General features: G+C 37.2%; 1 pseudogene; it reads right to left on the minus strand.

Annotated features, from left to right (window-relative positions):
- Nucleotides 1-572: 572 nt before the first annotated feature.
- On the minus strand, nucleotides 573-23,610 carry LOC113107671 (ral guanine nucleotide dissociation stimulator-like; annotated as a pseudogene).
- Nucleotides 23,611-24,176: the final 566 nt, after the last annotated feature.

Raw genomic sequence — 24,176 nt, forward strand, 5'->3', positions numbered from 1 at the left:
ACCTTTTGGAGGATGTGAGGCATCATACCACTCACACCTCCATCTAAAAAAAAATAGATACCTCAAGACCCTCAGCATAATCCCCGAAAACATCCACCCTCTTGAAAGTTTGGCCATTGTGCTGAAGCAGTGAAAGCAGGCTGCAAGCCTTAAATGCAGATGTAATGTAGTTTTTTGCTTGTTGCGTTAGGTTAAATATCTGCATGATATTCTTTAGTATTATCCAATTATGATTATTGCCTGAGACCTTGTTCTCCTCAGTTTTCTTCCTAATTTATAGTATTAATTTAACAATATCTAAAACAATTAAAAATAAGAAGGGTGTACATTTGTTATGAATTTGAAACAAAACTTTTACATTTAATGTAATTTAAATTAATTGATACCCATGTTTATTTATAAATCATACCTGTTTTAATGTTTATTACTGATGCATTTATTTAATTGTGTGACTTTCTATAGTTGAGGAATCTTAATTTAATTGGAAAAGTGTTTACAGTAACATTGTTTGCCATGTGGCTTTTGTAGGTGAAATGAAGAAAAAAAAAACAAACAAAAAAAACACAGAGGCGACAAGTTCTGGGGTCTCAGTGGCCTCCACATTTATTTTGTAAGTTCTTAAAAAAATGTAGTGCTTGTCTGTACATATGCAGGTACATTTATTAATTATCTTCACAATAAAATTATAAATAAAACAATTACAAACTTAGAAATAAATAAAAATGGGGCAATGGCACAAACTAAAATTAAACATTTAAACTTTGACATTAACATTCAGAGTTAGATTCAGACATACAAAAGGGTAGAAAACATAGAAAATGAATCTGGATATGGCACGTGTGTTGAATGAGAAGCTGAAGGTAGGAGTATTTCACTTCACGGTCGTAGTTTCCTGATAGCATATTTGTCAAGAAGACATTTTGAACAGTGAAATTGGTATATTGGCATATGTTTTCTCCATGCATTTTGATCTTTCCATAAATCATAAATTACGCACAATCTATAATTTGTTCCAGTTCAGCTATATAGTTGGCATAGTGTCAGAAAACCAACCAGAAAATGCTTGGTGTATTTCTTTCATCGTATTACAATATAAACTCATCTTTATCATTTCTCTCAAATGAAAACACACACACTAACATTCACATCTGAAATCTCTTCAAACCTCCTCAAATGTTCTGCTCATCATATTAGATCACAAGGGTAAGAAAGCACTCATGGATTTAATTCACAATGCAGAAAGGCTTAGCAGGGTGAAGCCACTCACAGTGTTTGGTACAAAAAAGCCTTTCTGTAGAGTTCCAGCGTTATAATGTGAATCGCAGCGAGAGGCCAGCTGCAAATAAAAGAGAACGGCTTTGGCATTGATACATTTCTAAGACTTAGATAGCAACATTTGCATTTCTGTACACTAATAAGCACAAGTAATATTATTTATGGTTATTTAATGACCATAAATAACAGTGTAAATCCTGCAGCCCAGACCTGTCATCTCCTCGTGCTCAAATGTGACTTTAACCAAGTCAGTCAGCAGTCAAAAGAGAATCTTTCAGTCTGGAGTGATCTGATTATTACCTGAAAGGTTAGTTTCAGTTTGTAATCGTCTACAGGAAAACTGGCAGCAGCAACAGTCAAAGCAGCCACGCAAAAATAAAAAGCAACAAAAGACTACAACTGACGTGGTTTTACTGTACATGTAATACTGTAGCTTTACTGTGAGACTGTGATAGCAAATTTTGCTATTGAGTCCGAAGGGAGAGTGTTTGAAGGTGAATCAATAGAAAATCCACTTGGAATTTGAAAAGGACCAAGGACCACATCACTACTCTCCTGCTTTTAGGACCTGTCTAAAGTGCTTGAAATGTCTTTGTTTAGTGTGCTCATGCGTGAACGACTGCATCTGGTAAGTGCTTCCCACACAGTGTGCCTCTTATGTGCAGTCTTAAGGCAAACCTTGTAAGAACCACAGTGTTCCTCCTGTGCCTGTCGCGTAGTCCGTAGGGACAGGAAACACAGGGAGCAGCTCAATAATGCAATTACTCCATTGAACGAAAGATCCAGATAACACTGTCTGGGTTAATAAAGTGACTCTTGGTAATGCCCAACAGCTTCAGGCTTGCCGAACTCGGCAGAGCTCTTTCAGAAGAAGCCCTTGGGTATTTTGAACCCTTTCTGCTTCATGCGTGGTAGAGTCAGGCTCGGTGAGCTCTTCGAGCGGCAGGTTTTAGGGACGCCACGCTTTCGCAGCAAGAAGTCGTAGTCGGCAGATGAGTTCATGGCATAGAAAACGTTTCCATTATCTGGGATTTTAAGTTCTGTGGAGAAAAAAAACACAAAATGAAGGTTAGAAATATCAACAACAAGCATAACTGGGAATTGAAAATACTGTCAAAATTAGAACTGGATTTTTGCAGCTTTTAGTGCATGTGTATTAGATTTCGTAAATAAACATTTATCTGATATATATATACAGTACATTTTAAATATCCATAAAAAACAACAATATAATCTCTAATATCTGCCAGTAATTTTATCCCTATATAGTATATCCCTATAAATAACAAGCTCTTCGATATTTCTAGCCCCAGCTTCCTGTTTCAGGTTTTTACCTTTATGCTTGGAGACCCTCTGCAGCAGCTCATAGTCTTCTGACCTGTCATTGTCCAGGTTGTGCTTGGCCATGGCTTTCCTGATGACACCCGGGGTTTTGTCCTGACTAGTGACCTGCAAAACACAACCATCAAGATCAATTTTCCTATTACCCCTCCATCAATCATCAAGTATTGTTATATATATCTCTGTCTATCTCCTATGACGTCTCACCACCAGGATGCTCTTGTACATGTTGCCGTTGTCCTCGTCAAGGCTGACTCTGATGATGCAGCAGTCGTTCACCTGCTGGTTGTGTAGCGGCAGGGAGAGAGACGAGTAGTCCGAGACACCAGAGACCGACCGTTTGTGGAAATGGAAGGTCTGCCCTGTGGAGATGGAGACTGAGGATGAAGAAGAGGAGGTAGAGCTGCTGCAGCCAGACTCCAAACCCAAGCCTAGTCCGGAGGCCTCCAACGATGAAGGAGTGGACGACTCCCAAAGCTGGAAAACAGAGAAATGAATGATTATGTTTAAAGCTCACAAAAGCAAGTATTATGTTTCTATTTAAATGACAAGCATGCTCAAGAAAATGCAAATACCTTGGAAGAGGAATCAGAAGCAAGCTCCCCTGTATCGGAGGTTGATGAAGAATGTTTCACAGTTGGTGTGGAGGTCTGGAGAGAGAGTCAGTAGTCAGGTTAATACAGAGTCACTATGTATATTAGAAAAAAAACAACAACACACATACGCTGTGTGTGTGTGTGTGTGTTAAGTTGCTAAGCATACTATTAGGTCTGTAGATAAACAATATGGCCTTACTCTTTGACTTCCTGTTTCTGGGGAGTTGAGCAGACTGAGACTCATCTCGTCTGCGTCTGAGCCGCTGGATCCCGCTGAGGTGAGGCTGACGGAATCTGCTCCGTCTTTGAAACTGTCTTTGAACTGGCTTAATCGCGGCTGCTCAAAGGACTTGGAGTGTGACGTCCCTGCGCTGCTGTAACCCGACTCCTCGCTCATGCGTTTGATGATGCCCCCGTTCTTTTTGCACACTGACTCAGATGGCGGCTCGATATCACAGGACATAGAGTAGCTGAAATAGAAAAGAAACCGTAGATGTTTAATACATAACATATCTTACATTATTATCACTCAAATCATTTGTTTTCCTATCATATCCTATATATTTTTGTCTTTCTCACCTCTCAGTCTCGTTGAGTCTCTCCACCCTCTTGAACCATTCAATGAAGCGCTGGTTTTTGGTGAAGTTGTAATAATTGCATGTCAGTTGCAGCAACTTGATCTGAGCAATCACTTCAAATTCCTAAACAAATAAACAAGAACAATGCACTTCATTGATTTATGTTTATTCATTTTGTTTACTTGTGTATTCATTTATTGATATGTTTCATTAAAAGTGTTCCTCTTAAGCCCAAGAATGATGATAACTATACGTAACCCTGGACCACTAAACCAGACATAAGGGTCAATTTTATACATCATCTGAAAGCTGAATAAATAAATAAATAAATAAATCTGTTAGGATAGGACAATATTTGGCTTAGATAAAACTATTTGGAAATCTGGAATCTGAGGGTGCAGAAAAATCTAAATCTCGCCGTTAAAGTTAAGTTCTTAGCAAAGCATATTACTAATCAAAAATTAAGTTTTGATATATTTACTGTAGCACTTTTACAAAATATCTTTATGAAACACAATCTGTTCTTCATATCCTAATGAATTTGGACATAAAATAAAAACCCACACCAACAGGCAATAACATTCTGTTTATAATAAGTGTTCGGCAGTTATGTCATGTGCTGCCTTAAATCATTAAACTCTGGATTCTGATTGGCTGTCAATGTTTTATCGTTTATTATTTGGAAATTATTCTTTTTAATACATTCCAATATTGTTCCTCTGTGACTCACCTTCCTTCTCTTTTCAAAGTTGATCAGCCCAACCTGAAAAAAAAATATATATATAACAAATAAATAAATATATATATATTAGGATATTTCCTAATTACAAAAAATATTACATAGCTCCACTGGACTCTCACCTCAATATAGTCTTTCATAGCAGTATCCAACATGACTAGATCAGTCAGAAAAGTGCCAAGGTATGGAATAGTTCCTTGTACAACACCCTAAACAGAAGGAGGAAGAAGAAAAACACTATTCAATTCCATTCAGGACAGTTTCTTGCGAACCCTACAAATGGTACATCTGACCCGTTTTGACCATAAGAGGGCACTGTTGCTCAATAAATATCAAGTTCAGCTGCCATTATGTGACATTTATTTCAGTACACACCATGTCTCTTTGCTGCTGGTGTCTTCTCTGGGCTCCTTTGTGGTTAATCTCGACGATGGCAGATTTGGAGGTGCCCTCCTGTGGAGAAATCAGTTTCAAATAATCAATTTGGGTCTCCAAAGTGAAAGCATTTACATTGACGCATTATTAGCAGTGGTATAACCTGAAGGCAGATAAGGCTGTCAAAGTGGAATCTTAAGACTGCACTGTCATGATATACCATGACGCTGATGAACGTGGAGTTGACTGTATGGTGTGTAGTGATAGAGCCAGCCAACACCTTGGGGAAGCCCTTAGGTGTTAAGGAGGGGTTTATCTGGAGGTACAGAAGCCCTATGACCTCATCCAAGGAATTCCCTCAAAATGAACGGCAGCAAATGCTAGGTTCTCGGCGTCAGCACACATTCCAAGGATGCTTTCCAATGTTCTGCTCTAGTTTCCTCTCTAATGTTGAATGTACATAAACGAAAGCTTTTGTCATGCTTGGTTTCCCTCTATCGCGGGACAGCTATTTTCAAGGCAAGTTTCGGAAGTCACTTCTGCGGTGAAGATTTCTAGATAACATCAGTTCAATTGAACCTATTTTTAATTTCTCAATCTTTGTGAGTCACGTTTGTGTGTCATGGAACGTCAGGTTGCCATAACAAGGACTGAGTCAATTCCTCTAACAAAACATTGCAACATTTCAGTGTTTTTGTCTTTTTTGTTGTTGTTTTGTTTTGTTAAAACAAGATCAATTTACTTGATTATAAGAGAAGTTGTGTAAGACTGATTTTCAGAGAATGTACACTACTGCTCAAAAGTCTCTTTTGCTGAACAAGGTTGCATTTATCTGATTGAAAATACACTACAAACTAAAATATTGAGAATTATTATTACAATTTAAAATAACAATTTCTATTTTAATATATTTAAATGTATTCCTGGCAAAAATTGGAAAATTCTACATTTCCAGCAGCCACAGTCACATGATCCTTCAGAAATAATTTTAATGTGCTGAAACGGTTCTTATTATCATTGCTAAAATCATGGATTCAACAGAAATATTGTTATATATATATATATTTCTGTTGAATCCATGATACTTTTTCAGGATTTTGTTTGAAGGAAACCTTTTGTTACATTGTCTTCTTTACTGTCATTTTTGATTAATTTAATGCATCTTTACTGAATAAAAGTATTATTTCTTTAAAGTATTACTTGTTCGGTTGAGTAAACAATGGTAATATGGTATAAAAAATAGTACATGGTGTATATATTCTCTGAATATATCTCTTATCTTACACAACATGCATTAGACTAACCGCAGAGCTGAGGACAAAATTACTTTGCAAAATTCACTGTTCAAAGTTGCATAATGCTTTTACCACTAATGGATTCTTTTCAAGACGTCTATCAAATGCAGAAGCATGCCAACTAGTGTAAAAAGTGCAACAAAGGCATTTGACGCTTTACTCAACAAAACTCAGCAGGCCATAGAAGCAAGACGTTGGGCCAGCAGGTTGCACATACTATGCAATTGTATACGACTTTTCTGTTTACCCTATGGCTGCTATAGAAACCTGGTCTTACAGGCATTGAAAAGACTGGTAAGTCACTAAGCTTTCCTGTGGATGACAATCTGACATAACCACATCCTGTCTTCCCCCAACAACAGATACAGCGAACGTTGGTGGCTTATAGTGCACTTTTAAAAATTTGAAAAACGCAAGGTGTTTGAACATGTGACTTGCAACGTGACAAAATTTTTGGAAACAGAAACATTTCCTAGTTCAGTCTTCAGGATATCACTGAATCAATTGTTATGATCTTAAAAAAAAAAAACAAAAAAAAAAAACATGGACAATTCTATTTTTTTTTAATTGTTGTAAGTTCTATATAGTATTGATAATTATAATGATGTATGAGGGTCAAACTGACCCTTTAATATTAATTCACCAAAAAGCACACTATGAAAAATAGTAAATAGTAACCATTGCAAATAGTTAACAGCTCAAAACAGTATTATATTGTAACAAGTGTGATTATTTAGTTTATTGCTGTTATTATTCTGATCTATTTATTTCATGGTGTAATTTTACCCTGATGGTACAGTTGTGTGAGTGGGAACTTTTGGCAAAATTTGAGAAAAACTTTGTGCAAAACACATGTGGACTCCTTAACCAACCACTTTACTCACCTTAATGAGAAGCTCTCTGCTGAGGGAATAGTTATTGTCGTCTGAGAAAATTTCAGACAACTCCTGGAATGTGCGATAGCTTTCCCTGTAAGCAGAAGAATACCGGTCAAGTCACAAACAGCTACATCTACATGAAATCCAAACATTCTTATCAACTAGCATTCACATATCTAATGCTAAGTTTTATCCTTGACTCTGGCTAATTATTACTGACAGAAATCCTTTCAAACTCTTACCGGGACACATCATCCCAGGTCCTCCTCAGTCTATGGATGGCATTACTCTGCAAGGCGGACAGGATGGCTTTCAGAGAAGAGAAGCTCTTCAGGATACGGCATTTCTGATGTCAAGACAAAACGGTATTTATGAACTATAACACTTATGGGCTGCTTGAGAATAAAATGATGCCCTATAAAGTGTTCCTATAATAAAGTAAAACTATTGGCCCATGCAAAGCCATGCAAAACTTGCTACTATATGCTAACTGCCTGGGTTTTTAGAGAATTTATATGTGGCAGCTAGGTGTTTTCAGAGCGTTGTAATGTGGTCACTAGGGCATTCCAAGGTCTAGCATTTAAAACTGTGGTGACCATTTGAGTTGCTTCTTCGATATGATTTTGGCGTCCCTTTTTGAGTTGCATCCACATGCAGGGCATACACCATTTTTGCAACCCAAGCTCATTGGAAAAACATGCCCCAACTATGTCAGAAAACCATGTAGCTGGCTATGTCATGAAAATGTCATAATGCATTACAAATTATGTACTATGGTAAAAGTGTAACATAACATAGTAGCTTGCAATGGAACTGAGTGAAAATACGTCATAGTGAAATGTATGATTTTGGTTTTGTAAGGCATTCGCATTTTGTGCCTCTGACTTCATTCCATGAAAAACAAAACAGTTAAAATGGTGCCTCACCCTGGCCACTTCTATCCAGTGTTCAATGCGTTTGGCTCTTAGAAAGGGTCTGAGAGACTTGTTATCCAGGCAGGTGGCAATCACACAGTTGGTCACACTGTTGAACTGAGAAACAGTGGCACGGATGGTGGGTGCCAGGTGCTCTTTGCCCTTCTTATCTCGCTGGGACCATATGCCACCCAAACAATGGTATGGAACCACCCTCTTAAACAGCTCCTGTAAAAAAAAACAATGTTTAATTGCATTCACCTGTTTCATTCGGTTTTAGCCTTGAGAATGTTTTGCAGGACAACTTTATTTACATTTATGGCATGCAATGACTGGAGTAAATCATTTTCTCAGGTTTAATTCTCTCAGCTGACTTTAATCTTTAAATTCTTCAAATCTACCAAAACATGCTGACTAGCATATACTTTGTGTATAAACGGTCCCCATAAAGCAACATGGGATTGAAAAGCTTGCATAAAGGTTAAGGTACAGGAGTGTCCTTATACTCTTCTCAGTTTGCCTACACTTTTGTAGCCCACTTTAATTGCTCAGATCCTTAACCAATAGATTGCTTAAACTTTTGAAAGATCGACCATTTTTGATCTCTTACCGCATCCATGACTGTTAACTGCTCGGCGACTAGGGCAGGACTGAAAGACATGAAGTGTGAGGGAGAGAATTCATCATCCAAGCTGCTCTCCTCTGGTGTGGCAAAGGGGCAGGTGCACAGGTCAGCTGCAAAGAAGAGGCAAGTTGTCAAACAATCAGTTTTTTCAGTTTTTTAGCCTTTAATATGAGATTCAGTGGGTTACTTTGTCATCAGTACCTTCAAGCTCAACCTCTGTGTTTTGCCGATGCTGGAAGTGTTCTAGCAGGTTATGGGCTCGTCTCTCGAGGTCTGATCCAGAGAAGTTCATTTGCAAGTAAGATATGAGGCTCTGCAGGCATTCATGGTCAGGAGGGCTCCAAAAATCCTCAGAGTACTGATCCAGCCATGCACCCAGGATAGATGAGACAGTACTGCAATGCACATAAAAAAAGAATGCATCAATATCAATATTCTGTGCGATACCAATAAACCAAGTCACGATTAGGTGGTATAGGATATACCAATATAAAGTACAACCAAAAGTAACAAAACAAATAATTATTGTCTGTTGTGGTAACTATAATATGGTAATTATAAAAATCTACAAACTCTCTTTTAACTGTATCCAAATGAATTGGGTTCAGTTTATCACTGTAAATACTTACTTTTTAAGATCTGTGTGGTCCTCTGAGGGCAGTTTTGGCTTGCCTGAGACTGGCTGATCATGCAGTTTAGCATACCTTACATAGATAAGAATGCATTTTAAGTAACATAGTGTATGTTTTTATATTTCCAAAAGTACTTGGGGTTGATGGCTTGTTTACCTGTTCAGCAGCAGGTCCAGCACTTGTTTGGTGGTGGCAAAAGCTCGGTAGGTGCAGAGGAAAAATAGTGACGTATGTGTAGTCCTTTCCTCTGAAAGCCGAAACCATGTACTCCACTAGTTTCTCCAGCGTGCCAGCCTTAATAGTCCGACCCTTGCATGTCTCGTACAAACTGAGGGCAGAGTCGGTCTCCACACCCAGCCATCGCTGCCCCTTACTAGCCGTCTGGTGCAGCTGGACCTTTCGAAGTGTGATGGTATAGATGGCTCCGACTTCTACCTCCTCTCCAATCTCCTGAACTGAGCTCTACAGATAAAGAAAAGGGTTGAGTATCCCTGGCATTATATTCATTACAGAAAATGATTAAATACACAATTTTGTGGTCATTTCACTGACGAACCAATCAGAATCCAGTATTCCAGGGTGTCATGTAACAATAAGTCAATACAGAAGTACATTCTACCATTCAGAATCACAGAGCACCTTATCATAATAATGGCAGCAAAGATGACTGATTATTTTTCAAGGGCTATTCTTCTCTCTGCATTTATGTGGTGAATTTACAAGGTCACACAGTTCTAGCACGGCAGGGGCTTTAAGGGTGAGTTGGGGATTACTGCTCATTTCCTTAATCCACACACAGCCTTAACACCGAGCGCACAAGACCAAGATTGTGGCTCTTTATCAGCCACTGTCACATGGCTAACCCAGCCCTTTAACTCCACATCTTAAATGTGCACTTAGCAGCTTTCTCTGGCCAGTACCACAGTGGTCTCAGACGCCTATTGAAATGGATCACCTGTTCTGCAAACAAATGGTCTAAAATTTTCATCGGAGTCTAAATTCACTCTATGACCAACAAAGATTGACATCAATGATTTTAAAAACTAAAAATATAACTGTACGCTTTAATTCAGTAGGGATCTCATATAATATAATGCTAAGTTGAGAAAGTTTGCAGTCGGTAATTTGCAACTATCTCAAGCACTGTGCTTGACGTCATAATGGAAAGTAAGAGGGAAATCCCAGGGAACTGTGGGAAGTGACCGAAAGCTTTGCCTTAGGCAGCGAGCCAGTCGTGTGAGGGTGTATCCTGTGTAAGTGTGGGTGTGAGTCAGTGCATGGTCAGGAGATGACTGCTTAAACAGATAACCCAACCCCAGGGCTCTGTCCAGGAGTAGCTATGGTAACAAACACACAAGCCATGCAACAGTTTCTGTCAAATACCGTTGCTGTGGTATTGTGGAAGTACATTAATAGGCAAAAAAAAGGAACAACGCTTCTTTCAGTTTCAGATCCGTTACACAACCCTGTAAAACGCACAAGATGTAGATGCGAGACAATTTCCCTCCGATGATTACAAACAACGATGGATTACATTTCAGCAATGTATGTTATATAATATTTAATCAAATTATATTATATAATCCTCAAAGATTAAGTTAATTAAGAAAAAGTGGATATAGACGTCTATTATCAATCCCTCCAAGGCTGTAGGCAAGGAAACACCGTGCATGAGTGGCCGTAATATTATATTATATTTAAAGATGGACATGGTTTAAGTAAATTAAGACATTAATAAAAGGAAAAGTAAACCACTTTACATCTATTTTACATTATATTATAGTATGAGAGTATCTTGGTGCAAGTAAATACAGGAAAGGGAAAGTAGACCACTTCAGCAAAACAATAAAGCAAAACAAAAAGTGAATTCACACACACTTTGGAAAGTCCCTCTGACTCCAATTAAAACTTGTGAGCAATAGTAGGATAACCCAAACAGGCCTGAAGAAAGGGGGGGTCTGCCACCAGCACTATAAATGTCCGTCTCCGACGTCTGATCTTTCAAAACAGAAACAGAAACTCCACTCTGCTGTACTTTCTAAGGGAAAATCCACTTCACAATATACAGTCAGAGAAAGCGTAAACAAATGTTTATATGGTGAAAGAATATTGTTTCTCACTAATCATAGGTTTGCATTATAATTGTATGAGGTGATCACAGTCACAAAAAAGCCTGACAGAATGCATTTACTCTGCTCTGTGTACCCCTCTACTGCCTCTGATCCACTAAAGCCACAGGGTTTCCTGTGAAAAGACAAAGAGTGCTGAAAAGTTACTGTGGAACAGCTTCCTAGACAGCTGCATCCTTTACAAACAATGTTGAGAAAACACAAAAACAATGCAGAATTCCTCCTGTCAAAATCAGGGAGGAGTTAAAAGATGTTAGAGGACAAGCCCTATTACGTGTCTTTCTTTAACTTCTTCACATCAAGAAAAACAAGATTATATTAAAAATAGATATCAACAGGCTGCGATTTTGACAGCTTGGTTTATCGTCACATACTCACACAAGACATTTTATTTAGTTTTAGTTTAGTTTCATTAAGTTAAAACTAGTTCCGTTCTAAAAATGCATCTTTTTGAATGCAAAACTAGCTGTTTTCAAACAGGAAAGTGTTGTGAGAACGTGCTGCTCATGGCGTGAAATGTTGAAAAACAGCTAAACCGCTGTCAAAGGTGTCCGTCTTGTGTAATACTGAAAAAAAACTGCATAATGCACAAACACGTCCTGCACAGACTGCTTTGCTGTTGCAAAAATATAAAGAGGGAATGCAAATATATGAGGTCAGATGAAAGGAATTTAAAGCAGCAGTGATCAATTTGCTTGTCCTCCTGCTGATCATTAATACGCCTGGCTTCATTCATATTTTCATTATGTGTCATAACATTGTCTAAATACCTCAGCACATGTTTGCTTTTATTGCCTTGGCTGGGTAGGACACATAGCTGTGACAAATATTGTCCCTGGGAATGATTTTATCTCATAATACAATGTTTATGAATGCCTTGAACAGAAAACAGCTTAAGACACTGTAAGCTCCGACCAAATCTCTTTTCTGTTTGTAATGGTCAGGAGCAAAATGATGCTTATTTGTGTCATGAGGGTTATGGATTCGGATTTCTCTCAAGATTCACAGTCCTGTACGAGTTATTAATCTGGAGAGAGACGGGATACACAGAGCGAAGCTGCGTTCTGTGTATTTTGGCATTGCTCAGTAGGTTTTTCAGCAGACTTGGTTACAGCTCATTAAACCCCAGCATAGATTCACAGCTGCAAACATCTACAGTGGAAAAAAGGCAGTGAAAGGTGAAAAGGTGATTTCTCTTCTTATCCGCCTTATTCTGGAAGTTTCCAACCTTTTCTTTTTTTATCACCCACTGACAACTTCTGACTTCGAACCACGTCTTATTGTGCTCAAAGTCAGAGACAAATAATGGTTTTTCTTTTTTTTTGCAAGGATGCATTCAATTTACTGTCAAGTGACTGTAAAGATTATTACGCTGGTACACAGAAGTGTATTTCAAATGAATTTCTTCAGGATCCTGAAAAAAATGTGTCACGATTTTCACGAATAGTGATTTCTGAAGGATCATGTGACACTAAAGACTACAATCATGGCTGCTGAAAATTCAACAAAAATAAATTACATTTTTAAATATCTTACAAGAGAAAAACATTACTGTATATTTGAAAACATTATTTTAACAAAGTTTTTATTGAGCATCAACTTTCACCAAAACAATGGGGGAAAAATCACTAAACTAATTATAATCATTAACCTCTGATGAGATTTTATTTATTGATCGCACAATGTAACTATTTTTCATTTGATAAATGGTATTATCCATATTTTTTTTTTTTCTTTGGCTTGGATGTTGTTAATAATCACTGGAAGCTGCTGTCGCTTTTTTGCCTGTGTTTTGGTTGAGCCAAGGTTTTTGTGAAATCTGTTCCAGCTCTCCAAAATGAGATTAGCAGAGCTAAGGAAGGAATTCTTCAATATAAGCCTTGGAAAAAGATTTACCCGACTCTGCCGGAGTGCGGCTCACAACTGCTGAGTGCGGTGGCTTCTGGCTCTGTTATATCGCAGATGAAGAATTAAGGAATGGATGCAACTATTCTGAGAGCAGATCATTTTTGCACATTGCAGAAATGTATTTGTTTACATTCAAAATGAAAAACAAGAGTACAAAATGTATATTTTTTTTCTATTTTTTGTTTGGACCACAAAAAATTATTTGTTAAAAAAGTCCTGGGATTTTATTTTTCATATGACAAATAAAAGATGAAAAATTTTCATTTATGGCACACTAACATTTGGCAGACCATTTATTTAAAGTGATTTACAGTGCATTCAAGCTACACAATTTATCAGTATGTGTGCTCCCTGGGAACTGAACTCAGGACCTTTATGCTCTACTAGTTGAGCTGCTTTTCTAAACATAACCTTACAAACCTGATTTAACAGTGGCATATTGAGTATTTATATTTAATGCCTTGTACAACTGTTTAATTACATCAATGCACACCTACGTATTCCTGTTACTTTCCCCTTTCCTGCCTCTCACATCCTTGTTTTCCCTTCATTGCCATCCCACTATTCCTCCCTCTGATCCTTCTCTTTTCATTCAAGAGATCTTTCAGGACAAAAGCATCTCTGTATGTGTCAATGTAACCCCTGTCTGTTCTCCTCATTACACAAAGCTCAGCTCTGCCGGCCCCATTATGACATTCCGAATCCAATCTATCACACAAAGGCCTCTTTAAGAAAAATGCAGAATTTGTAAACACTTTTAACAAACACAGAAGAACAATGACAAAATGTATTAGAGTGAAAACCCAGTGACAAAAGTGCCAGTCAATTCTACGACCGCTGTTCACTGGCAAACAATCAAAGAACCTTTACAAGGTTGAAGTTTGCGTCAGTACGAGTTTTTTTTGTTGTTACTGGTTTGGAATAACTGATTGAAAGTGACAGTAAAGATATTTATAATGTAGAAAAAGATTTCTATTGCAAATAAATAGTGTTCATTTGAAACGTATTTTCATCAAAGACTAATAATAATAAGAAGTGGAAATCAGCATATTGGAATGATTTCTGAAGGATAATAAGACACTGAACTGGAGTGATGGAGTAAACAGGAGGAATGGATGCTGAGAGTTTTCTAAAAACAGCAAACTATTATTTTACTTTGTAATAATATTTCACATGATTATGATAATTAAACGCAGTGTCTTCCAAAAACATAAAAATAATCATACTAATCCCAAAGTTTCGAACAACAGTGAATGTTGTATATTATTTTCTTTACAGGTTGACAGTATCTTGGACCATATTTAATCTAAATCTAAAACACATGACAGACATCTTGAAAATATGCCTCAGGAGCAATTTTCTATTGGTATCGAAGTCTATATACCTAAATACAGAAAGTCTTTATTTTTTTTTTACCTGTCAAGATTATAAAATATGAAAACAATTATTTTCTCAGAATGAGTTTCTGTTGCTCAAATCACGCTCCAAACAGTAATCTTGAAGCCAGTCAAGCTAATGTGAAGAGACACATTTTACAGTAAACAAACCATCAATCACTCTTTCTCAAGTCGATCGTAACAATTTCACCCACTTATTTGTCGACAATAACAACATTAAAGTGCTCTTACACAAGACCTTACACTGGATGCTTTATAGCAGCTGTTACGTTACGAGATTAGCTGATCTACGTACTGAGCTCGTAATGATCTATTATACAAGGGAACTTTTACATCTGGCTGATTTGGTTTCAATCTTCAGAGCTGAGGTAACCAATTCTGAGCTCTTGCCAAGCCATCAGCTGCCTTGAATCACTATAAAAGCAGAGATAAGTGCTAGCATTGCCATTTTTTACTGCCTATGACATAAATGAAAGAGGATGAGAGAGAGAGAGAGAGAGAGAGAGATAATAGAGAAGGATTTACAGCAAAGTTACTCCATCCATCACTCATGGTTACCCTAGAGCTAACTTTTTGGATCTGTAAGTCGACGAGTCAACCATTTTTCACATTAAAATGGATGGAAAATAAATTTTGATTTGTGTAATGAGGAAGGAAAACAAACAGCACCCACAAGTCAACGCAAATGCACCCACAAAGGAGAAAGGCCCTAGTGGGTGGAATGGGAGATTTAACCATCACTAATTGTGTAATGAGAGCAGCTTAGATTTAGTCCAGTGAAGGTTAGCAGCTGGGGACACGGTGGATCCTTCTTTTTGCGTGTGACTGAGGTAAAGCTTCATTGTCGTAAACAAGTTTGGTGTGAACTGCAATTTAAGTCACAACAATGTGCTGTTGCCATTGAAATGCAAGATAAAAAAGGACATGCTGTTCACAAACCACAGTCAGATATCACAGGTTTAGTGTAACAACTAACAACTGTGAAAAATGTGTGACTGCCATGGTGATAAAATAATTCCCTCGCGTTCAAGGAAAACATTTTGCGCTGCAGAGCTTGATTAAGTCACAAATAGGAAATCAATAATGAAAGTCTTTCATCACAACTATCAAGTAAATGCATGCTTGTGTATTATATAAGATGTTCTCAAATATAATCATTCATTCTCAGCTAACATATCTGCACTATTGTAACAAACTAGAGAAATAACAGAGCATCAATAACATTGGATTGTTTTAACAGGTCAGCAAAATTCCTAGATAATAAATACCATATTACAGCATTTTTTCCACATCTTTAACTAAAGCCTGTGTTTTCATTTAATACCTAAAGGGAAGGGGACGTGATTCTCATTTGACTGTTATATTTCCATGGCCTTTCCTGAGGAGAATTAGAGAGGGGAAAGTTGGAGACGGAATGAATCGAGGAAAACAGAGTGTGCCAGTGCTCTTGCCAAGATCATGGTGGAGTTTTGATTTACTTCATGTAGGCCATCGAGAACAAGAGATTTCTGTGCAATGCATTTACACTGCCTTGTATTTATATTGTCAGTCAAGATCATATAGCTACAAGACAAAGATCATAGGAGGTGACAGATGTGCGGTTTATAAATTGCAATTTTCTATAAAAGAGAAAAACACTGGCAAAGTAGGCTACAACAGAAACACTCATGCCAGCACATCTTCAAACAATGTGCTGAAATTAAATGTCTAGAAATAAAACAGTGAAAGAAACCTAACATTCATATATACATATAAAAATGAATACATCATAAAAACATGAATTTCAATGCAGAAATACACACAAAATGTAATTTCTAACGAAATAAAATTATATTTCTAAATACTATACTGTCAGTATTTTTAAATATCTTTATAATACTGTAGTGTATTGTATTGATATTTTGGGAGTTATCTATTGTGTGTGTGTGTCTTCCTCTCTCTCTCTCTCTCTCTCTCTCTCTCTCTTTCTATATATACATACATAATGAAAATAAGTTCGGGTAAATATGTGTATTACCTCCAGGACAGGAAGGTCAGGGTCCAATTGGGTAAAACTATTTAAGACCACCGGACATCCATCTTCAGGTGCGATCTCCAGCTTCACCCCATCCCAAATGTTTTTAATTTTCCATGTGCTGGACTCAAACAGCTCGTCCAGGGACGTGGGTTTGACACCGAGGGCGTCCGACTGCATTCCCATAATGTAGACCATTACTAAAAGACTGTCACTGTCTCTGTTTACGACTCCATATTCTGTCATCCAGACTTCTACCGTAGCAACGACTGTATGTCTGTGCGAGTTTGGCTGAAGGGAATACCCTGAGACGCTAGGCCCCGCCCCTTAAGAGAATTCAGCCCCCGACGCGCATATGGCCCGCCCCTTCTATGACTAAAATCGTGACGTCAAATTCCGGGAACTCTGAGCTACTAAAAATATCACTTTTAATCGCTTGATTGTTACTTCATATGCCAAAAATAAACGAAAGCAATTGAAACAATTATGCTAAATTATTGTATGATTCATTATTTAGTTTATGGCTTAAACATTAATGAATAAAAAGGATTTGTTCAAATGAGTTAAAGTGACTCAATAATTATTAATAATAATAGAAACAACAACAATAATAAGCGCATTTAACACTTCTTTTGTCTACAGATTTTTGATTATAATTTTAAGAAATAATATAAAATATATTTCACATAGGTAAATTTTGACATTGTGATCCAGGCTTTTGTGGCACTACGAAGAATATCTAAACAAAAAAATAAAAATATTTTTATTTGAAAGAAAAATTTTGATTTTAAAGCAGCATATATTGTCTTTCGTAAATGGCTATTCAGCATTGCACAGCTTTGTTTTGTTGTAAATGTATCAATTAAAATAAAATAAGATAAGATAGATAGATAATAACAATAATAATTTATATTTTAATATTTTACAATTTATATTTATAGTATTTGTTCTCTAAAGGGTACAATGAGCTAAAGGTCCCATGTTTTATGCAAACATCATGCTACTAATATAATACTCAAACTGGAATAAAGTGGACTTTTCATGTAGGCTGGCTAATGTTAATACATTTTCTTCCTGATCCATCCTTTTTTGGGACACCTATATATGAACAACCTAAATTGTAGGTTCGTGTTTCAACCTCAAAATATTTGCTGTGCTCAAGCCTAGTTACCAGTAAAAAATAATAATAATAAAATACCCCCAGCATGATGATGATTCGTGTATACTATAGCGCCCTCTGTTGGAAAATACTGGTAAGGTAACTTATTCTTCGAGGATGACTGCACCACTGACACAAAGCTCTAAGGAAACTGAAATCCTCCAGAGAAATAGTGTTTTGCGAGAAATAGCAGCAGCTGTCTGAGGAAACCTGCTGGGGATGATGGTGTTTTCCATGAGGTAACCATTATGGTTACATCGTGAAATCTGACAAGACGGCTGTCTAAGTGAAGGAAAATGCTAAGTCTTTTTGCTTGAAGCTCTGACCTGCACTGAAGAAGTTGCACTGAATATATATATATATATATATATATATATATATATATATATATATATATATATATATATTGCAAATAATACTTTGATGAATATTGATGTACCAGATGATGTATTCTTGTGAATGCATGTCGAAGACTGACACGGAACAGAAGAAATTGTTGAATAAAGTCTTAATTTTTGTTTAACGTTGCAGATGCATGGTTAAAAAGCTGTCGGTTTTCATCCAGATGAACGAAGGTCTTATTGGTTTGGAACAACATGAGGGTGATGATGACTGAATTTACATTTTTGGGTGAACTATACCTTAACCTTGAGAGATCAATCTTCTAGAAAAAGCTATTAATTCCATGGAGGATGTCGCTATCATGTCCTGGCCATCCATGTCATGCAGTTGTTCAGTACTGATTATAGTTGCAACAAAAATATGTATAGCCAGTATCTGCTCCTCGACTAAAGGAAGCAAACAAAATAACAAACTCAATATCCCTGGACAAGCCGAACCAATAGGTGTCAGTATAAAGTACAACACTGCCGGTGTGCGTGTTATTGGGAAGAATAAGAGCTAAGTGTAAAAATGTTTGCACCTTAAACTCAGTTACTCTGCAATTACTTTTAGCTTGATTTAGGATTCACATAAGCTTTTACTGACATTTCCTGTGACTACTTCTGATAATAGATTTGCAGCCATAATTCAATGCAGAACAAACTGAACTGGATGTGAATAACCCTGGGATCTCTAGTTGAATTGAAACAGTTGTTAGCTATGCTCGGCTGCCATGCAGAGCAATCACACAGAGTTATTATACTGTAAGATTTCTATGCATCAGAACAAGAACACAGAATACACATAAATTCACATCATACAGTTTATTTATTCAGGCGCTCTGTGAACTCTCAATCCAGTGTCATGTTATACGGCATTTGATGCAGTATTTTTCCCAGTAAAATGTTGTTCTTAGAATTGAACAGTAACTACACAACAGCATTTTCAGATCTACTATTAATGTACACTACTACTAAAAAGTTTGATTTGGGGTGAGTAGGTTATTTTCTTTTATTCTGCAAAAATATAAATCTGTCACATAACAAAATATTTCTATTCCAAAGAAATGCTGTTCTTTTCAAATTCTATTAATCAAATAATCCTTAAAAAAAATGTACCATGGTTCAACAAAAAATATTAAAGCACAGCACAGCTGTTTTCAATACTGAAAATGAGAAATATTTCCTGAGCAGCAAAACAACATATAAAAGTAATGTTTCTGAAGGATCATGTGAGACTGAAGACTGGACTAATGGTTGCTGAAAATTTAGTTCTGGCATCACAGGAAAAATAAATTCAAGTAAAAATGTAAATGATAATATTTCACAAATAAGTGTTAAGTGTGTGTGTGTGTGGACCTAAATATCCATGCAATATTTAACAGAAATAATGACCCATGACACCAAAAAGTTTGGGATTGGTGTAACATGTATACTCTGCCGCAGCTGGAACTCAGTTGCACAACCACTTATTTGCGCTGCTCTCTGCTGAGATTGACAGATAACAGCTTGTTGTTCTCTTACAGCACCAGCATGGTTTATAAATCTTTGGAGAAGCTTCATATGATCTCTCATTTTGCCCAGACATATCAAAAGCCAGGTGACTATAGGATCTGGAAGCCCCTTTCCACTGGACACTTAAAAAGGGCTAAATAACTTTTCTATTACCCTTCCTACTATCAGGAATCAAGGCCACCAGAGTTCTCGCATAAGTGTTAGCAAACAGTATTCACCCTGAACCCAGTCTCCTCTCCTAACAAGCCTGTGTCATCCTGAGAAAGGACACATGTATTCTGAGAGTGCTAAACTTCAAATAGGAACAAATGTAATGAGCCTGAAACATTTTGTCCCTTTTCTGCTAACTCACGTTATAACCAGATTCATAATTACAAAGTGGTTCTTACCAAGGGAAAGCAACTGAGAATGTTTTATTGATTTTGAGGTGCTTACAACTCCATAAAGCTGAAGTATCACATCAGTTCTGACTGATTTGTTAGAACGTTTTGAACATTTGACTTATTGATGTTGTTCTTTCTTTCTTTTTCTTTACTATGTCAAACTAAAGAATGACCTATGCACCTCTACGACTGTGGAAAGCACCTGAAAGATACTAACATAGCCAAGATTGGTTTAAAATGAGCAGGAGGCAGCTTGTCACTCCTTGGTATCCAGTCACACTAACACACAAACACTACCGCCGTAAAGACATTTCAAACTGTAGTTTGATTGACTTGAACAGATTACTTAATAATAATAGCCCACTATCTTAAGAAGAACTTATAAAACATTAATTTAATCTACATTACTATTACTCGATCTGTTAACTAGATAAATTTTTAGACTATTAGAGGAAATAAATGCTTCTTACCTTTTTTCTTTCCTCTAAACTTTTCAGATCACAGTACAGAGCTTCATTCGTGAACACACAACCCAAGCCGCACCAGCGTATCAGCTGAACAAGTTGATCGAATCTGTCCTTCCAACACATCACCTTCTCAATTCAGACTTTTAAGTGTAAATTGCAAGAGATTCTCAATCTTGTGACAGATGGGAAGCACAAAATTCTCCTTCGCCATTCGCTGACCCCAAAACACTGTCCCTGTCCGACACGTGTGGACGCAAACAGCTGTATCAATACGCAGGGAACACGGTAACACAGCTCTCACTCTCTCAACCGAAACACTACAATGCTTGCTGAGGTTTTTTGTGTCATAAACTCTTCTGTTTAAACCCTCAAGGTTACTCTGAAATCATTTGTATTGGCTATGATGCACAGGCTGCTCTGGGAATTCAGCAGAATTCCCACACAAAATGAAATTGCAAGTGAAGCAATCAAACAAACCTATAAACCTGTGTGACAACTTTCTGATCCAACAAGAAATCAAATCGTGCGAAAGAGCAATTTCTGCTGTTCACAGGATGTCACTGTAAAAACACATTTTGTCATCCTTTTACCTTTGGGTTTCCTTTAACACTAGCTCTACCAAAGCCTGTTCTTTTAAACCAGTTACAAAAAACTTATTTTAGATTCCATTTATTTTTACTACAATACTGTTCTTTTTTTTATGTAGGCTGATGTCACACAGTTATACAAGTTCTTGGAAATAAAGTCCAACAAAGTCAAAGAAACAGAAATAGTGAAATAATATAAAATAATCACTGGATTTGGCACAGTTTATAAGGTTAGTGATATCAAATCATTGAAGGCTATTTTGAGTTGCTGTTTTTTTAGGTATAGCAGGTAAACTAGATTTCCATTTTATAAATGAAATAGACTATCTACTTTAGTCAGTCATAAACATCTTATTCAGAGTCTCTCTGTTTTTCTGTTTGTTTTCTATAGAGATCTTTCACAGACACTGCCATGCCATTAGTTAAATGGACAGTTCATGGCTAGAATAGGCTGCAGTATGGACTGTCAAAGGTCTAGACCAAACCTGACCCACAAACACAGACCACACTCACAGGTGGAAATTGATGTTCAAGAGGCCAGACCTTGTCAATGCATGTCCATGTGGCTTAAAACAATGATGTTGCTATAACAGGCCAGTGTAAAACACTTCTTGGGAGTGCAGTCCAAACAAAAACAACAGTTTTAAGTATTGAATGTCACCAAACTTCTTTAAAAAAATAGGTCAATAACTTGATTCACTGACCCAATGTAGTACGTAAACCTCCGATTTTTTTTCAAACTGAGCTCACATACTTTCCTTTCTTGAGTGCCACAGAAACACCATTCGGTGGCTCAATTTATTGCCCTGCTGTATTCTCTGGAGCTCCATTACGATTCTAAGATGCTTTGACACTCAGAACTTGGCATTTAAAAGTGCTTTCTCCTCACCACTGAGGCAAAATAAGAACCTGTATCAAAAGCCCTGTCCAGTCACAAATAAGTACAGCCAGTTACTGGCTGAGACATGGATACAAGAGAACCTGACACTGTCATCAAACATCGCTTATGATCCTAAATAAAAAAATAAAATAAAAAAGTTGTTGTGCCATGCTACTGAATGAATCTTTAGTTTAGTGATTTTATTAAGATCTGAAATCAATGGAGATCAGTTTAAGGTGTTCACTGAGACAAATTATGACTTTAAGGATCGGTCAATGACATACAGTATAGGAGTGTCCATGATAATGAAAAGGAAACAATCTTTTAAAATCTAAAGCTCAAAACACAAGTGTCAAGTCATGTTAAAAACCTTTAAAACTGAATTAATTCAATAACAAAAGCAATATTTTCATACACATGTAAATTATTAATCTTAAAAGTAATAATTCAAATAAAAAGTTAGTTTTTTTTTGTTGTCATGGCTTATTATTTTTTTTCTAAGAGATTATAATAAAAGATGCCAAACTAGTATACTTAATAATTAATAAGTATACTTATTAATTATTTATTTTCAAGAATTACGTTATTTACAGTTGATATACAAGATACAGTGTATGTGTGTGTGTGTGTGTATTAATTTATTATTTTTATTATTTTATTATTATTATTATTTTATTCATTAATTTACATTTTGAAATTTGAAACATGCTCATGTCACTGTAGTATGAGGTGCATTTTAACATATTTGAAATTAAATTAATATATGTGGACAAACGAGCATCATGTCATTAACCCAGTTGCTTTTTCTAAAACCCACACGACCAAGAGTGGATCACATCCATTTCAAGATGACTAATAAATCTTAAAGCAGTTGCAGTGTAGTACTGAAGTGTATATGCGATAAAGAAAGGCTCAGTAACCTAGACGCATACTCACACCTGCAGAAGTGCTGACACATAAAAACACCTGCCACTTAGAAAAAGTAACACATCATCCTTGAACATCTCTGGCCGAAACGTGCCAAAAAAAAAAAAAAAAAAAAACAGTCACGAGCAGCATAGCAACAACATCCCCTTTCAGTAAGCCAAAAGTAGAGCTCACTATTGAGCATAAGACATTCATAACTAACTCCAGACGCTGTTATTGATTAGTTGTAACTCATTTCATGACCACGAACAGCAAGAACTGACATGCTTTCACCATGAAAACACCACGTCACTGGCTCTATTTCAGCAGGCATTGAAAACAGCAGAATACAGCCAAAGGGTGAGCACATACTTTTACTAAATGAAAACACATGCACACATACACACACACACACCAACTCGCACCAGAACAAAATGACTGCAGTCTCTCTCTTACCAGATCATCCAGGATGGAGACAGGGAAATCAAACATGCACATCTTCACAGGCTGAGCCAGGGCTTTATGCAGGTTGAACAGAGATTTGGGCTCCATCTTACCCGATGGAGAGAGTGCAGGCTGCTGTCCAGGCGCCTGCTTCATATTAGGGGAATGCTGCTCCCACTCGTCTGCTCTCTCATTGATACACAACTCCCTCTCTCCCTCCCTCCCCCTCTCTCTCTCTCTCTCTCTCTCCCTTTCAAGAGTGAATGTACAGGCGCTCTCTCTTTCACACAGAAAAACTACTTGCCTCTCTCTGTGTATTTCTCTTCAATAGTTACACGCAGCACAAACAGGAACTTACTGTAGCTGTCACTAACACTCAGCTGTCATCTACTTCCCTTGCATCAGGAGACGGTAAGAAATCTGAACAACTCGACCTCCTCCCAGCGCTTCCCTTGCATATTGTCTCGATCTCTAACAATCTCCTAACCATGTAAACACCCCCACCCATACATGCGACGTAGGTATGCAGGTAGATCTGGCTTTCAAATGCAGCATCTCTGCAGAAAAGTGTCTCCCTCCCTCCCTCTTAAGGCACTGCATTCAGTCCACAGCTGTCGCTCACTCCTCATGGCCGGTTGTTTTCTGCGTTCTGCTGTGCTTTTCCCCTGACGGGCCCCTTAGAGACCCTGTGCTTGTGTATCTGAGAGCGCTTCGCCAGTGGAAAAGTGCTTTCTGGCTCATGTGCTCTGTGCATTTTGT

This window comes from Carassius auratus, chromosome 8 (assembly GCF_003368295.1).
Source record: "Carassius auratus strain Wakin chromosome 8, ASM336829v1, whole genome shotgun sequence".
NCBI lineage: Eukaryota > Metazoa > Chordata > Actinopteri > Cypriniformes > Cyprinidae > Carassius > Carassius auratus.